Source organism: Mobula birostris, chromosome 13, assembly GCF_030028105.1.
Source record: "Mobula birostris isolate sMobBir1 chromosome 13, sMobBir1.hap1, whole genome shotgun sequence".
In the NCBI taxonomy this organism is placed as follows: domain Eukaryota; kingdom Metazoa; phylum Chordata; class Chondrichthyes; order Myliobatiformes; family Myliobatidae; genus Mobula; species Mobula birostris.
The window spans coordinates 91,677,335-91,697,201 of record NC_092382.1 but is presented as its reverse complement, the minus strand read 5'-3'; the positions used below and the strand labels follow the sequence as shown (position 1 = coordinate 91,697,201).

The following is a 19,867-nucleotide window of genomic DNA, read 5'->3' as shown; positions in this document are numbered from 1 at the left end:
GGACGTACCAGTGATGGAACTGAGACAGGGGGAGTGTGATGGAAGAACAGAACTGGCTGGTGTGTGGACGTACCAGTGATGGAACTGAGCCTGCTGGAGAGACGGGGGGAGTGTGATGGAAGAACAGAACTGGCTGGTGTGTGGACGTACCAGTGATGGAACTGAGCCTGGTGGAGAGACGGGGGGAGTGTGATGGAAGAACAGATCTGACTGGTGTGTGGACGTACCAGTGATGGAACTGAGACGGGGGGAGTGTGATGGAAGAACAGATCTGACTGGTGTGTGGACGTAGCTGTGATGGAACTGAGCCTGGTGGAGAGATGGGGGGAGTGTGATGGAAGAACAGATCTGACTGGTGTGTGGACGTAGCTGTGATGGAACTGAGATGGAGGGAGTGTGGTGGAAGAACAGATCTGACTGGTGTGTGAACGTAGCTGTGATGGAACTGAGCCTGGTGGAGAGACGGGGTGGGGGAGTGTGATGGAAGAACAGAACTGGTTGGTGTGTGGACGTACCAGTGCTGGAACTGAGATGGGGGTAGAGACGGGGTGGGGGATTGTGATGGAAGAACAGATTTGACTGGTGTGTGGACGTAGTAGTGATGGAACTGAGCCTGGTGGAGAGACGGGGGGAGTGTGGTGGAAGAACAGATCTGACTGGTGTATGGACGTAGTAGTGATGGAACTGAGCCTGGTGGAGAGACGGGGGGAGTGTGATGGAAGAACAGATCTGACTGGTGTGTGGACGTAGCAGTGATGGAACTGAGCCTGGTGGAGAGACGGGGGGAGTGTGATGGAAGAACAGATCTGACTGCTGTGTGGACATACCAGTGATGGAACTGAGACGGGGGAGAGACGGGGAGAGTGTGGTGGAAGAACAGATCTGACTGCTGTGTGGACGTAGCAGTGATGGAACTGAGCCTGGTGGAGAGACGGGGGGAGTGTGATGGAAGAACAGATCTGACTGCTGTGTGGACGTAGCAGTGATGGAACTGAGCCTGGTGGAGAGACGGGGGGAGTGTGGTGGAAGAACAGATCTGACTGCTGTGTGGACGTAGCGGTGATGGAACTGAGCCTGGTGGAGAGATGGGGAGAGTGTGATGGAAGAACAGATCTGACTGGTGTGTGGACATACCAGTGATGGAACTGAGACGGGGGAGAGATGGGGAGAGTGTGGTGGAAGAACAGATCTGACTGCTGTGTGGACGTAACAGTGATGGAACTGAGCCTGGTGGAGAGACGGGGGGAGTGTGGTGGAAGAACAGAACTGACTGGTGTGTGGACGTAGCAGCAAGAAGCAGTATCAGCCCTGGACCAATCCTCCAAACTCCATTTCTCACCTGGACCTTCTCTCTTCCCAGATCCGGGTAGGAGGACAAGCCCTGACGCCGGGCAGGAGAAGCCGACGGATGCTGCATGCAAAGCCTCTGAGATGATCCCAGGTAACCACGGAGTTCTGACAGGGGACTGTCTGTTACTCCTGATCACAGGGACCCTTTCTGATGCACCTGGCCTTCGGGTGGTTGGGATCTGTAAGGAGCATCTCCCCAAACAGCGACTGGCATTCCCTTTCCCCCAAACCCACCACTTCCAGCCCAGGGCTGGGGGGAGGCCTTGCTCTGTCTGTCCCGTGGAAGTGGCATACAGATGTTTAGGGAGAGGGCCAGGAGGGGTAGAATTCTTCTGCAAGCAAGGCATGGATTACACAAAGAGGGTTTTCGATGATGCAAAATTTTGTGCTCATGAAGGAGAAGTTGCTCACATTTAAGTTGGCACTGAGAAGTTCTGACAACGTCACAGCTGCACTCGGGAGACATAATGGAGGGGTCAGAGACTGTTCATGTGGGTAGAACTCAGGATAGGAAGGGTGCAATCACACTGATGGGATGGTACGACAGACCCCCAATTAGCCACCGGGACATTGAGGAATAGATATGTAATCAAGTGAAGGAATGGAGTAAAAATAATGGGGTTGTTGTCATGGGGGATTTCAACTTCCCTCATGTAAACTGGGGCCTTCTTAGTGCAAGGGGTTTGGATGGGAGCAGTGGACGCTGAGGGGAGATCTGTCAGAGGTTTCTAAGATTATGAGAGGCTTAGATGGAGCAGATAAGGAGTATCTGTTTCCGAGGGTTGAAATTTCCAACTCCAGAGGGCAGGCATTGAAGGTGAGAGGGGTGCAGGTTCAGGGGGGGGTTCAGGGGGGATGTGAGGGGTAAGAGTGGTAGATGCCTGGAATGCGCTGCCTGGTATGGTGTTAGAGATGAATACATTAGAGGCTTTTAAGGGACGTTTAGATTGACAGATGGGTGTGAGGAAGATGGAGGGATTTGGACATTATGTGGGAAGGAGGGATTATATTTTGGGTGTTTCTGATTTACTTTTAGCTGGTCCAGCACAACATTGTGGGCTGAGTGGCCTGTTCCTGTGCTTTACTGTTCAATGTTCTGTGAGAGACCAAGGTAAACTGAATCAGCCAGTGTGTGGAGGACCCCAACGTTGGGGGCATAGTGGGCAGCAAGGAGGGCTATCAATATCTGCAGCAGAATCTGGATGAGCTGGGGAAAATGGCAGATGGAATTTAATGCAGACAAGCATGATTGCACTTTGGGAATGGAAAGCAGGCTCGGTCTTGCACAGGGAATGGTACAGTAGAACAGAGGAATCTGGGAATACAGATCCATAACTCTTACACAGGGAACGGTACAGTGGTACAGAGGAACCTGGGAATACAGATCCATAACTCTTACACAGGGAATGGTACAGTAGAACAGAGGAATCTGGGAATACAGATCCATAACTCTTACACAGGCAATGGTACAGTGGTACAGAGGAATCTGGGAATACAGATCCATAACCCTTACACAGGGAATGGTACAGTGGTACAGAGGAACCTGGGAATACAGATCCATAACTCTTACACAGGGAATGGTACGGTAGAACAGAGGAATCTGGGAATACAGATCCATAACTCTTACACAGGGAACGGTACAGTAGAACAGAGGAATCTGGGAATACAGATCAATAACTCTTACACATGAATGGTACAGTAGAACAGAGGAATCTGGGAATACAGATCCATAACCCTTACACAGGGAATGGTACAGTAGAACAGAGGAATCTGGGAATACAGATCCATAACCCTTACACAGGGAATGGTACGGTAGAACAGAGGAATCTGGGAATACAGATCCATAACTCTTACACAGGGAATGGTACAGTAGAACAGAGGAATCTGGGAATACAGATCCATAACTCTTACACAGGGAATGGTACAGTAGAACAGAGGAATCGGGGAATACAGATCCATAGCCCTTACACAGGGAACGGTACAGTGGTACAGAGGAATCTGGGAATACAGATCCATAACTCTTACACAGGGAACGGTACAGTGGTACAGAGGAATCTGGGAATACAGATCCATAACTCTTACACAGGGAATGGTACAGTGGTACAGAGGAATCTGGGAATACAGATCCATAACTCTTACACAGGGAATGGTACAGTAGTACAGAGGAATCTGGGAATACAGATCCATAACTCTTACACAGGGAATGGTACAGTAGAACAGAGGAACCTGGGAATACAGATCCATAACTCTTACACAGGGAATGGTACAGTAGAACAGAGGAATCTGGGAATACAGATCCATAACTCTTACACAGGGAATGGTACAGTAGAACAGAGGAATCTGGGAATACAGATCCATAACTCTTACACAGGGAATGGTACAGTAGAACAGAGGAATCTGGGAATACAGATCCATAACTCTTACACAGGGAACGGTACAGTGGTACAGAGGAACCTGGGAATACAAATCCATAACTCTTACACAGAAAACGGTACGGTGGAACAGAGGAACCTGGGAATACAGATCCATAACTCTTACACAGGGAATGGTACAGTAGAACAGAGGAATCTGGGAATACAGATCCATAACCCTTACACAGGGAACGGTACAGTAGAACAGAGGAATCTGGGAATACAGATCCATAACTCTTACACAGGGAATGGTACGGTAGTACAGAGGAATCTGGGAATACAGATCCATAACTCTTACACAGGGAACGGTACAGTAGAACAGAGGAATCTGGGAATACAGATCCATAACCCTTACACAGGGAACGGTACCGTGGTACAGAGGAATCTGGGAATACAGATCCATAACTCTTACACAGGGAACGGTACCGTGGTACAGAGGAATCTGGGAATACAGATCCATAACTCTTACACAGGGAACGGTACGGTAGAATAGAGGAATCTGGGAATACAGATCCATAACTCTTACACAGGGAACGGTACAGTAGAACAGAGGAATCTGGGAATACAGATCCATAACTCTTACACAGGGAATGGTACAGTAGAACAGAGGAATCTGGGAATACAGATCCATAACTCTTACACAGGGAATGGTACAGTAGAACAGAGGAACCTGGGAATACAGATCCATAACTCTTACACAGGGAATGGTACGGTAGAACAGAGGAATCTGGGAATACAGATCCATAACTCTTACACAGGGAATGGTACGGTAGTACAGAGGAATCTGGGAATACAGATCCATAACCCTTACACAGGGAATGGTACGGTAGAACAGAGGAATCTGGGAATACAGATCCATAACCCTTACACAGGGAACGGTACAGTGGTACAGAGGAACCTGGGAATACAGATCCATAACTCTTACACAGGGAATGGTACAGTAGAACAGAGGAATCTGGGAATACAGATCCATAACTCTTACACAGGCAATGGTACAGTGGTACAGAGGAATCTGGGAATACAGATCCATAACCCTTACACAGGGAATGGTACAGTGGTACAGAGGAACCTGGGAATACAGATCCATAACTCTTACACAGGGAATGGTACGGTAGAACAGAGGAATCTGGGAATACAGATCCATAACTCTTACACAGGGAACGGTACAGTAGAACAGAGGAATCTGGGAATACAGATCCATAACTCTTACACAGGGAATGGTACAGTAGAACAGAGGAATCTGGGAATACAGATCCATAACCCTTACACAGGGAATGGTACGGTAGAACAGAGGAATCTGGGAATACAGATCCATAACCCTTACACAGGGAATGGTACGGTAGAACAGAGGAATCTGGGAATACAGATCCATAACTCTTACACAGGGAATGGTACAGTAGAACAGAGGAATCGGGGAATACAGATCCATAACTCTTACACAGGGAATGGTACAGTAGAACAGAGGAATCGGGGAATACAGATCCATAGCCCTTACACAGGGAACGGTACAGTGGTACAGAGGAATCTGGGAATACAGATCCATAACTCTTACACAGGGAACGGTACAGTGGTACAGAGGAATCTGGGAATACAGATCCATAACTCTTACACAGGGAATGGTACAGTGGTACAGAGGAATCTGGGAATACAGATCCATAACTCTTACACAGGGAATGGTACAGTAGTACAGAGGAACCTGGGAATACAGATCCATAACTCTTACACAGGGAATGGTACAGTAGAACAGAGGAACCTGGGAATACAGATCCATAACTCTTACACAGGGAATGGTACAGTAGAACAGAGGAATCTGGGAATACAGATCCATAACTCTTACACAGGGAATGGTACAGTAGAACAGAGGAATCTGGGAATACAGATCCATAACTCTTACACAGGGAACGGTACAGTGGTACAGAGGAACCTGGGAATACAAATCCATAACTCTTACACAGGAAACGGTACGGTGGAACAGAGGAACCTGGGAATACAGATCCATAACTCTTACACAGGGAATGGTACAGTAGAACAGAGGAATCTGGGAATACAGATCCATAACCCTTACACAGGGAACGGTACAGTAGAACAGAGGAATCTGGGAATACAGATCCATAACTCTTACACAGGGAATGGTACGGTAGTACAGAGGAATCTGGGAATACAGATCCATAACTCTTACACAGGGAACGGTACAGTAGAACAGAGGAATCTGGGAATACAGATCCATAACCCTTACACAGGGAACGGTACCGTGGTACAGAGGAATCTGGGAATACAGATCCATAACTCTTACACAGGGAACGGTACCGTGGTACAGAGGAATCTGGGAATACAGATCCATAACTCTTACACAGGGAACGGTACGGTAGAATAGAGGAATCTGGGAATACAGATCCATAACTCTTACACAGGGAACGGTACAGTAGAACAGAGGAATCTGGGAATACAGATCCATAACTCTTACACAGGGAATGGTACAGTAGAACAGAGGAACCTGGGAATACAGATCCATAACTCTTACACAGGGAATGGTACAGTAGAACAGAGGAATCTGGGAATACAGATCCATAACTCTTACACAGGGAATGGTACAGTAGAACAGAGGAATCTGGGAACACAGATCCATAACTCTTACACAGGGAATGGTACAGTAGAACAGAGGAATCTGGGAATACAGATCCATAACTCTTACACAGGGAACGGTACAGTGGTACAGAGGAACCTGGGAATACAAATCCATAACTCTTACACAGAAAACGGTACGGTGGAACAGAGGAACCTGGGAATACAGATCCATAACTCTTACACAGGGAATGGTACAGTAGAACAGAGGAATCTGGGAATACAGATCCATAACCCTTACACAGGGAACGGTACAGTAGAACAGAGGAATCTGGGAATACAGATCCATAACTCTTACACAGGGAATGGTACGGTAGTACAGAGGAATCTGGGAATACAGATCCATAACTCTTACACAGGGAACGGTACAGTAGAACAGAGGAATCTGGGAATACAGATCCATAACCCTTACACAGGGAACGGTACCGTGGTACAGAGGAATCTGGGAATACAGATCCATAACTCTTACACAGGGAACGGTACCGTGGTACAGAGGAATCTGGGAATACAGATCCATAACTCTTACACAGGGAACGGTACGGTAGAATAGAGGAATCTGGGAATACAGATCCATAACTCTTACACAGGGAACGGTACAGTAGAACAGAGGAATCTGGGAATACAGATCCATAACTCTTACACAGGGAATGGTACAGTAGAACAGAGGAATCTGGGAATACAGATCCATAACTCTTACACAGGGAATGGTACAGTAGAACAGAGGAACCTGGGAATACAGATCCATAACTCTTACACAGGGAATGGTACGGTAGAACAGAGGAATCTGGGAATACAGATCCATAACTCTTACACAGGGAATGGTACGGTAGTACAGAGGAATCTGGGAATACAGATCCATAACCCTTACACAGGGAATGGTACGGTAGAACAGAGGAATCTGGGAATACAGATCCATAACCCTTACACAGGGAACGGTAAGTGGTACAGAGGAACCTGGGAATACAGATCCATAACTCTTACACAGGGAATGGTACAGTAGAACAGAGGAATCTGGGAATACAGATCCATAACTCTTACACAGGCAATGGTACAGTGGTACAGAGGAATCTGGGAATACAGATCCATAACCCTTACACAGGGAATGGTACAGTGGTACAGAGGAACCTGGGAATACAGATCCATAACTCTTACACAGGGAATGGTACGGTAGAACAGAGGAATCTGGGAATACAGATCCATAACTCTTACACAGGGAACGGTACAGTAGAACAGAGGAATCTGGGAATACAGATCCATAACTCTTACACAGGGAATGGTACAGTAGAACAGAGGAATCTGGGAATACAGATCCATAACCCTTACACAGGGAATGGTACAGTAGAACAGAGGAATCTGGGAATACAGATCCATAACCCTTACACAGGGAATGGTACGGTAGAACAGAGGAATCTGGGAATACAGATCCATAACTCTTACACAGGGAATGGTACAGTAGAACAGAGGAATCTGGGAATACAGATCCATAACTCTTACACAGGGAATGGTACAGTAGAACAGAGGAATCGGGGAATACAGATCCATAGCCCTTACACAGGGAACGGTACAGTGGTACAGAGGAATCTGGGAATACAGATCCATAACTCTTACACAGGGAACGGTACAGTGGTACAGAGGAATCTGGGAATACAGATCCATAACTCTTACACAGGGAATGGTACAGTGGTACAGAGGAATCTGGGAATACAGATCCATAACTCTTACACAGGGAATGGTACAGTAGTACAGAGGAATCTGGGAATACAGATCCATAACTCTTACACAGGGAATGGTACAGTAGAACAGAGGAACCTGGGAATACAGATCCATAACTCTTACACAGGGAATGGTACAGTAGAACAGAGGAATCTGGGAATACAGATCCATAACTCTTACACAGGGAATGGTACAGTAGAACAGAGGAATCTGGGAATACAGATCCATAACTCTTACACAGGGAATGGTACAGTAGAACAGAGGAATCTGGGAATACAGATCCATAACTCTTACACAGGGAACGGTACAGTGGTACAGAGGAACCTGGGAATACAAATCCATAACTCTTACACAGGAAACGGTACGGTGGAACAGAGGAACCTGGGAATACAGATCCATAACTCTTAAACAGGGAATGGTACAGTAGAACAGAGGAATCTGGGAATACAGATCCATAACCCTTACACAGGGAACGGTACAGTAGAACAGAGGAATCTGGGAATACAGATCCATAACTCTTACACAGGGAATGGTACGGTAGTACAGAGGAATCTGGGAATACAGATCCATAACTCTTACACAGGGAACGGTACAGTAGAACAGAGGAATCTGGGAATACAGATCCATAACCCTTACACAGGGAACGGTACCGTGGTACAGAGGAATCTGGGAATACAGATCCATAACTCTTACACAGGGAACGGTACCGTGGTACAGAGGAATCTGGGAATACAGATCCATAACTCTTACACAGGGAACGGTACGGTAGAATAGAGGAATCTGGGAATACAGATCCATAACTCTTACACAGGGAACGGTACAGTAGAACAGAGGAATCTGGGAATACAGATCCATAACTCTTACACAGGGAATGGTACAGTAGAACAGAGGAATCTGGGAATACAGATCCATAACTCTTACACAGGGAATGGTACAGTAGAACAGAGGAACCTGGGAATACAGATCCATAACTCTTACACAGGGAATGGTACGGTAGAACAGAGGAATCTGGGAATACAGATCCATAACTCTTACACAGGGAATGGTACGGTAGTACAGAGGAATCTGGGAATACAGATCCATAACCCTTACACAGGGAATGGTACGGTAGAACAGAGGAATCTGGGAATACAGATCCATAACCCTTACACAGGGAACGGTACGGTAGTACAGAGGAATCTGGGAATACAGATCCATAACTCTTACACAGGGAATGGTACAGTAGAACAGAGGAATCTGGGAATACAGATCCATAACCCTTACACAGGGAACGGTACGGTAGTACAGAGGAATCTGGGAATACAGATCCATAACTCTTACACAGGGAATGGTACAGTAGAACAGAGGAATCTGGGAATACAGATCCATAACTCTTACACAGGGAACGGTACAGTGGTACAGAGGAACCTGGGAATACAGATCCACAACTCTTACACAGGGAATGGTACATTAGAACAGAGGAATCTGGGAATACAGATCCAAAACCCTTACACAGGGAATGGTACAGTAGAACAGAGGAATCTGGGAATACAGATCCATAACTCTTACACAGGGAACGGTACAGTAGAACAGAGGAATCTGGGAATACAGATCCATAACTCTTACACAGGGAACGGTACAGTGGTACAGAGGAATCTGGGAATACAGATCCATAACTCTTACACAGGGAACGGTACAGTAGAACAGAGGAATCTGGGAATGCAGATCCATAACCCTTACACAGGGAACGGTACAGTGGTACAGAGGAATCTGGGAATACAGATCCATAACTCTTACACAGGGAATGGTACAGTAGAACAGAGGAACCTGGGAATACAGATCCATAACTCTTACACAGGGAACGGTACAGTGGTACAGAGGAATCTGGGAATACAGATCCATAACTCTTACACAGGGAATGGTACAGTAGAACAGAGGAATCTGGGAATACAGATCCATAACTCTTACACAGGGAATGGTACAGTAGAACAGAAGAATCTGAGAATACAGATCCATAACTCTTACACAGGGAATGGTACAGTAGAACAGAGGAATCTGGGAATACAGATCCATAACTCTTACACAGGAAACGGTACAGTAGAACAGAGGAACCTGGGAATACAGATCCATAACTCTTACACAGGGAATGGTACAGTAGAACAGAGGAATCTGGGTATACAGATCCATAACCCTTACACAGGGAACGGTACGGTAGTACGGAGGAATCTGGGAATACAGATCCATAACTCTTACACAGGGAACGGTACAGTAGAACAGAGGAATCTGGGAATACTGATCCATAACCCTTACACAGGGAACGGTACCGTGGTACAGAGGAATCTGGGAATACAGATCCATAACTCTTACACAGGGAATGGTACAGTAGAACAGAGGAATCTGGGAATACAGATCCATAACTCTTACGCAGGGAACGGTACAGTAGAACAGAGGAATCTGGGAATACAGATCCATAACTCTTACGCAGGGAACGGTACAGTAGAACAGAGGAACCTGGGAATACAGATCCATAACTCTTACACAGGGAATGGTACAGTGGAACAGAGGAACCTGGGAATACAGATCCATAACTCTTACACAGGGAATGGTACAGTAGAACAGAGGAATCTGAGAATACAGATCCATAACTCTTACACAGGGAATGGTACAGTAGAACAGAGGAATCTGGGAATACAGATCCATAACCGTTACACAGGGAATGGTACAGTAGAACAGAGGAATCTGGGAATACAGATCCATAACCCTTACACAGGGAACGGTACGGTAGAACAGAGGAATCTGGGAATACAGATCCATAACCCTTACACAGGGATTGGTACAGTAGAACAGAGGAATCTGGGAATACAGATCCATAACTCTTACACAGGGAACGGTACAGTGGTACAGAGGAACCTGGGAATACAAATCCATAACTCTTACACAGGAAACGGTACGGTGGAACAGAGGAACCTGGGAATACAGATCCATAACTCTTACACAGGGAATGGTACAGTAGAACAGAGGAATCTGGGAATACAGATCCATAACCCTTACACAGTGAACGGTACAGTAGAACAGAGGAATCTGGGAATACAGATGCATAACTCTTACACAGGGAATGGTACAGTAGAACAGAGGAATCTGGGAATACAGATCAATAACTCTTACACAGGGAATGGTACGGTAGTACAGAGGAATCTGGGAATACAGATCCATAACTCTTACACAGGGAACGGTACAGTAGAACAGAGGAATCTGGGAATACAGATCCATAACCCTTACGCAGGGAACGGTACCGTGGTACAGAGGAATCTGGGAATACAGATCCATAACTCTTACACAGGGTATGGTACGGTAGAACAGAGGAATCTGGGAATACAGATCCATAACTCTTACACAGAGAACGGTACAGTAGAACAGAGGAATCTGGGAATACAGATCCATAACTCTTACACAGGGAATGGTACAGTAGAACAGAGGAACCTGGGAATACAGATCCATAACTCTTACACAGGGAATGGTACGGTAGTACAGAGGAATCTGGGAATACAGATCCATAACCCTTACACAGGGAATGGTACAGTAGAACAGAGGAATCTGGGAATACAGATCCATAACCCTTACACAGGGAACAGTACGGTAGTACAGAGGAATCTGGGAATACAGATCCATAACTCTTACACAGGCAATGGTACAGTAGAACAGAGGAACCTGGGAATACAGATCCATAACTCTTACACAGGGAATGGTACAGTAGAACAGAGGAATCTGGGAATACAGATCCATAACTCTTACACAGGGAATGGTACAGTAGAACAGAGGAACCTGGGAATACAGATCCATAACTCTTACACAGGGAACGGTACAGTGGTACAGAGGAATCTGGGAATACAGATCCATAACTCTTACACAGGGAATGGTACAGTAGAACAGAGGAATCTGGGAATACAGATCCATAACTCTTACACAGGGAATGGTACAGTAGAACAGAAGAATCTGAGAATACAGATCCATAACTCTTACACAGGGAATGGTACAGTAGAACAGAGGAATCTGGGAATACAGATCCATAACTTTTACACAGGAAACGGTACAGTAGAACAGAGGAACCTGGGAATACAGATCCATAACTCTTACACAGGGAATGGTACAGTAGAACAGAGGAATCTGGGAATACAGATCCATAACCCTTACACAGGGAACGGTACGGTAGTACAGAGGAATCTGGGAATACAGATCCATAACTCTTACACAGGGAATGGTACAGTAGAACAGAGGAATCTGGGAATACAGATCCATAACCCTTACACAGGGAACGGTACCGTGGTACAGAGGAATCTGGGAATACAGATCCATAACTCTTACACAGGGAATGGTACAGTAGAACAGAGGAATCTGGGAATACAGATCCATAACTCTTACGCAGGGAACGGTACAGTAGAACAGAGGAATCTGGGAATACAGATCCATAACTCTTACACAGGGAATGGTACAGTGGAACAGAGGAACCTGGGAATACAGATCCATAACTCTTACACAGGGAATGGTACAGTAGAACAGAGGAATCTGAGAATACAGATCCATAACTCTTACACAGGGAATGGTACAGTAGAACAGAGGAATCTGGGAATACAGATCCATAACTCTTACACAGGGAATGGTACAGTAGAACAGAGGAATCTGGGAATACAGATCCATAACCCTTACACAGGGAATGGTACAGTAGAACAGAGGAATCTGGGAATACAGATCCATAACCCTTACACAGGGAACGGTACGGTAGTACAGAGGAATCTGGGAATACAGATCCATAACTCTTACACAGGGATTGGTACAGTAGAACAGAGGAATCTGGGAATACAGATCCATAACTCTTACACAGGGAATGGTACAGTGGTACAGAGGAATCTGGGAATACAGATCCATAACTCTTACACAGGGAACGGTACAGTAGAACAGAGGAATCTGGGAATACAGATCCATAACCCTTACACAGGGAACGGTACAGTGGTACAGAGGAATCTGGGAATACAGATCCATAACTCTTACACAGGGAATGGTACAGTAGAACAGAGGAACCTGGGAATACAGATCCATAACTCTTACACAGGGAACGGTACAGTGGTACAGAGGAATCTGGGAATACAGATCCATAACTCTTACACAGGGAATGGTACAGTAGAACAGAGGAATCTGGGAATACAGATCCATAACTCTTACACAGGGAATGGTACAGTAGAACAGAAGAATCTGAGAATACAGATCCATAACTCTTACACAGGGAATGGTACAGTAGAACAGAGGAATCTGGGAATACAGATCCATAACTCTTACACAGGAAACGGTACAGTAGAACAGAGGAACCTGGGAATACAGATCCATAACTCTTACACAGGGAATGGTACAGTAGAACAGAGGAATCTGGGAATACAGATCCATAACCCTTACACAGGGAACGGTACGGTAGTACAGAGGAATCTGGGAATACAGATCCATAACTCTTACACAGGGAATGGTACAGTAGAACAGAGGAATCTGGGAATACAGATCCATAACCCTTACACAGGGAACGGTACCGTGGTACAGAGGAATCTGGGAATGCAGATCCATAACTCTTACACAGGGAATGGTACAGTAGAACAGAGGAATCTGGGAATACAGATCCATAACTCTTACACAGGGAACGGTACAGTAGAACAGAGGAATCTGGGAATACAGATCCATAACTCTTACACAGGGAACGGTACGGTAGAACAGAGGAATCTGGGAATACAGATCCATAACTCTTACACAGGGAACGGTACGGTAGTACAGAGGAATCTGGGAATACAGATCCATAACTCTTACACAGGGAATGGTACAGTAGAACAGAGGAATCTGAGAATACAGATCCATAACTCTTACACAGGGAATGGTACAGTAGAACAGAGGAATCTTGGAATACAGATCCATAACTCTTACACAGGGAACGGTACGGTAGTACAGAGGAATCTGGGAATACAGATCCATAACTCTTACACAGGGAACGGTACGGTAGAACAGAGGAATCTGGGAATACAGATCCATAACTCTTACACAGGGAATGGTACGGTAGTACAGAGGAATCTGGGAATACAGATCCATAACCCTTACACAGGGAATGGTACAGTAGAACAGAGGAATCTGGGAATACAGATCCATAACCCTTACACAGGGAACGGTACGGTAGTACAGAGGAATCTGGGAATACAGATCCATAACTCTTACACAGGGAATGGTACAGTAGAACAGAGGAACCTGGGAATACAGATCCATAACTCTTACACAGGGAATGGTACAGTAGAACAGAGGAATCTGGGAATACAGATCCATAACTCTTACACAGGGAACGGTACAGTGGTACAGAGGAACCTGGGAATACAAATCCATAACTCTTACACAGGAAACGGTACGGTGGAACAGAGGAACCTGGGATTACAGATCCATAACTCTTACACAGGGAATGGTACAGTAGAACAGAGGAATCTGGGAATACAGATCCATAACTCTTACACAGGGAACGGTACAGTGGTACAGAGGAATCTGGGAATACAGATCCATAACTCTTACACAGGGAACGGTACAGTAGAACAGAGGAATCTGGGAATACAGATGTATTTGAGGGAAGCCTGAGTGGGAACTTCTTCACTCGGAGGATAGTGAGAGTGTACAACGAGCTGCCAGCAGAAGTGTTGGATCTGGGTTTGATTTCAACATTTAACAGAAGTGGGATAAGTTCATGGATGGGAGGGACTTGGAGGGACACAGTCCTGGTGGGGGTTGATGGGACAAAGCAGAATAATAGTTTGGCAAGGACTAGATGGGCTGAAGGACCTGTTTCTGTACTGTAGTGCTCCATCACCCAAAGATCTAGATCCCTCTCTGGATGTCATTACTCTCCCTCTGAGAGTGAAAACCCCCCACAATATCCAACTTTCCATGAGAACTTGGGGTCCAGTTACTCCTCGATCCACATTCCGTTGGATAGGGTTACTCTTTCCCCTTCAGTTCTATATGCCATGCGATGCTTTGAAAAACTTGTTCTTCTTTGTATTATTGACCATGTCAATCTTTACTGGCTTCAGCTAACACACACTCTTCCCTTCTTATTGAATTAAAATCCAGCCAGGGGAAGCCAAGTGAATTTACACGTTGCACAGAGAGGCCGGTGGTGGATGGGGGAAGGGACTGGTTACTGGAACGATGGGCAGGAGGAGAACCTGGGGTCAGCCTGGGTCCCTGCGCTTACCGTCACCAACGCTCCAGCCCAAGCACCCATCACACCGTGTGAGTTTGCTGTCTCTGGGTCTGCTCTGACTGAATATTTCTCTCAATCTTCCAGTGAACGACCTCCTGTCCGATGAGTGTGAGAAGATGATCAGTAGTGTCCAAGTGCTGTTCCTTGGGCAGAACAACTTGAGAAACCCCCAGGAGCAAGAGGCCTACCTCCGTCAGGTGAGAGATGTCGTCCACATTCATTCCCCGAGGTGGAGGTTCTGATTCATATGGCTTTGGTCAATCCAGGTCAATAATCAGTGACTATCCCCTCCCGATGAACAGTGAAACACTCAAACCCTGAAATGGTTACATCTCAGTCACCAGAGACTCCCCGTCCTCAGTCAGCACCCAACGTAGGATATAAGAACAGAATTAGGCTATTGGGCCCATCAAGTCTGCTCCATGAATATGTTTCTGCCTTGGCACTTTCTCCCTGAAAGCCAAACCCTCTGACTGATCAGTCTCTGCCCTAAGTACCCCCAGTGTGAATGGGGACTGCCCCACCACCTGACAAACACCATCTTCCCATCTCCCCCACCTCCACCCATTATACACGACTTCTGAAGACAAACTATTTACGGTTATCATTGTCCCCTCATGGTCTCACCATTCCTCTAAATCCCTTATTCCTCAGTACATTGCGTGCTCCTTATCCGGGCATGTACATAGCCTTGGACAGTCGGCTCCCAGCCCAGCTTCCTCCTCTGTTGGCAACGAGTTCCCACCGACCAATCATCTCCACTCATGTCCCTTCAGCTTTGCATCTCCCCCATGGTCCTAACGACCATTCGGAGCCAGCGGTCACTTTGTGACTTTCCTGCTCGGGGACCCCCATCATTTTGCACAGCAGAGGTTCCCCTGGTTTGGGGAAACGTTTTCCTCTGGTGCCTGTTTTCTGGGAACGTTTATCTCCCATTCTGTGGACCGTCTATTTATGGGATCTGAGGGTTTACAGGTTTAGGGGACGTGATTCCATTAGTTAGGGAGTTAACATTTCAGCTCAGAGACCTTTTGTCAGAACTGTCTGGGAAAGAGGGAGATACGTGTGGTCTCAGTTTGGGAGACAGCGACACACTGCACCGGAGAATCGGTTTCACAGGTCTGTGAGGAGGTGGGTTTCCGTGTGGTAGGGAAAGGAAGTTGCCTGGTTTTGGGAGCTGGTGAGTGGAATTCCTGGTCTGAGGGGTTGAGAATATCCTGGTCTGGAGAGGGGAAATCCTGAGTCCGAATGGGGAAATCCCTGAGTCTGAATTGTGAGGGGGTATCCCTGACTCTTAATGGGGAAATCCCCTGGTCTGGAGAGGGGGAATCCCCAAGTCCAAATGGGGAAATCCCTGAGTCTGAGGGAGAGGGAATCCCCTGGTCTCAGGGAGAGGGGGAATCCCTGAGTCCGAATGGGGAAACCCCCTGGTCTGAGGGAGGGGGAAATCCCCTGGTCTGAGGGAGGGGGAAATCCCCTGGTCTGAGGGAGAGGAAATCCCCGAGTCTGAATGGGGAAATCCCCTGGTTTGAGGGAGAGGAAATCCCTGAGTCTGAATGGGGAAACCCCCTGGTCTGAGGGAGGGGGAAATCCCCTGGTCTGAGGGAGAGGAAATCCCCGAGTCCGAATGGGGAAATCCCCTGGTCTGAGGGAGGGAAGAATCCCCTTATCTTCAGGGTGAGGAAAATCTCTTGGTTTTGAGGGGTGGGGGGTGACAAGAATCCCTCGGTCTGAGGTGGGGGCGTGGTGGAAATCCGCTGGTCTCAGGGGGTTGAGAGGTGTTCCCTGGTCCAAGGGGAATGGGAGGCATTCTCTGCTCTCGGGGTAAGGAGATCCCCTAGTCCGAGGAGGGTGGAAATTTCCTGGACAGGGTGGGGTGAGAGGCGGGAATCACCTGGTCTCAGGTGATGAGGAGAATTCCCTGGTACGAGGGGTGTGGGGGAGGTGAATGGCACTCTCTGTTCTCTGCGGGTGAGGTGAATCCCCTGATCCGAGAGGGGTGAGAGGCATTTCCTGGTCTCGGGGTGAGGAGAATTCCCTGTTCCAGGGATGAGGACAATCCCCTGATTGAGGGGTTGAGGGACATTCTGAGAGTGTGAGGGTGTGAGGGGAGGGTTTTCTCAGGTCGAATAGAAAAGCTGATTCCATTTTTGGGGAAGGTCTATCCCTATTTTGGAGCGGGGGAATTTCTCTGATCCTGAGAGAAGGTGGATCCTTGTTATGGGATGTTTGGAAGAGCAGATTTTCCTGGTGAGGGGATAGGGTTTGGAGAGGGATTGACGGTGATTTCTGAGGAATTGAATTTTCCTGGTGTTGGAGAATGTAGTTCTTGTTGTGAAGAAAGGAATCTCCTGGTGGTAAGTGATGGATTTTGCGGATGATGAAAGGAGGGTGTCTCTGTTGTCCTGATCCCCCACACAGTGCGATCTAACCGTGTTTCTTCACCCGTCCCTCACCATCGATATCCCTGGTCCACAGGTGCGTGAGATACTGAGGGAACAGCTCCCCTGCAAGCACATCCTGTCCAAGAGCAAATGCGACAAGGGAAATAACTGAGAATGAAGATCTCAGATTGTGTTCCTCCAACGTATCACAGAGTGATGGACGATGTGTGAGATGTTCATGGGTTATGCTGGGGAGTGTGAGGTTTCACTGGGTTGTGTGATGGTGGTGGGGAATCCTAGATTAAAAATATCAATCAAATATTATTAGCATCAATTAGACTGTGTATCTGTCATTGAGAATCAGGTTTATTATCACTAACATATGATTCTTTCATCTTTCTTTATTTCTCAGCAATTGAATGTAATAATGGGTTTAATCCAAGCAATGAAAGACACATTCAGATTCCTGGGACGTGTCTCTGTAATTGTTTCTGTATTTCCAATGATCCACAGTTACTTGAATTAAGAATGTATTTCTATTTTACTTCAGTTGTGATGTTACGTTCATTTATCACTGTTATTAAAAGTAATATCATAAAGACACAAAATAGATGAACACTCCCAAACAGCTTGCAGAGAAAGGAGACCATTTCTGCACATTTGGTCTTCTTTTCAACGTTGGTTGTTTGTCGGTCTTTATTTACATGTAGATTTTCATAAATTGTATCGTGTTTTATTTTCACGTGAATGCTTGTAAGAAAATGAATCTCAGGGTAGTATATGGTGATGTATATGTACTCTGTTAATAAATTTACTTTGAACTTTGATTGCAAAGCTGTTCTTTTCAGAATCTGAATCAGGTTTAATAATGCTGACTTATGTCATGAAAATTGTTCTGTGTCAGCAGTATAGTGTAAGACAGAAAATACTATAAATTACAATATGAAATATACAGAATATAAAATAAGTCGTGCAAAAAGAGAGCAAAAATATCTTCAAGCTGATTACCTTGCCTGCGATTTCCATTAAGCACTGAAGACTGGTTCTGGATTGAATTAATATCTGCTACTCTCACATAATTCCACAATTCCTGAATCATTCCGAACAGAACCTATCGAATACTTGGAAGAGACTTGAACTGCTTCAGCATGGAAGCTACGGATCAGGAGCTGGTAGAGGGGATGAGTGGAGATGGGTACCTGCTGTGTTTTGTAACTGCAAGACATTAAACTATTTAAAAGAATGACACGGGAGTGGGAATGTGAGTCGAACTTTGTTTTGTTTTTTACTTTAAGCGGGGCACACACGTATCGTGGCAGCCTCATGACATATGCAATACTTTAATTTTTACAGATAATCCGTAATAAATTATTTAAACAAACAAGAATGTTTAATCTACAATATATTTACAATACATATTACTGAAATATTAAATACACACCATTCCTACCTGCTTAGTGATAAACTCCAATTCAGGCAGAGTGCATCTCAACTATATGTACACAGTAAACTATATAATACAACTACTATAGACAGACATCCACAGCACAGTAAGTTTTAAATTGGCCTAAATTTTAATCGCTAAAGATTGAATCACCATGGATGGATGTTTTCTTACTCTGATGGGATAATGTCTTTCCTGACTGAGGGATCACTACACTTGGCAGGTGAGACTTGTGGCTGTGAAACAATCTCAGGTTTGGGGGCCCTCCGTGATGGTTGTAAGAGTTGACTCCGCTCTCCCCAACTGATTGATGGGTCGCCTGCAGATGATATCGGACGCAATCTCCACTGTGTAGGAGAGTGGTCCAGTTCTGTCCATCTTTCTGAGTCCTGGTGTAAGCCACATTGCTTGTCTATTATCGGTTTTCACATTGAAAATCTCAAGGGTGCCCAGTCTTGTGTCACTCTCCCCCAGAATGTCTGCTGAAGCTGGAAATCCAAAGCAACACACAAAACACTAGAACAACTCTGCAGGTCAGGCAGCATCTATGGAAAAGTGTAAATAATCCATGTTTCAGGCCAAGGCCCTTCATCAGGACTGAAACATCGACGGATAATGCTTTTTATTGATGATGACTGACCTGCTGAGTTCCTCCCGCATTTTGTGTGTGTTCCTGTGTCTCTCTCGTGAT

At 46.0% G+C, this 19,867-nt stretch overlaps 1 long non-coding RNA gene across 1 annotated transcript; it reads left to right on the top strand.

Moving 5' to 3' along the window:
- Window positions 1-1,357: 1,357 nt before the first annotated feature.
- On the top strand, window positions 1,358-18,198 carry LOC140207740 (uncharacterized). Its single transcript, XR_011888636.1, has 3 exons — window positions 1,358-1,441; window positions 15,433-15,545; window positions 17,827-18,198. It is a non-coding gene; the product is annotated as an uncharacterized lncRNA (long non-coding RNA).
- The last annotated feature ends 1,669 nt before the right edge of the window (window positions 18,199-19,867 follow it).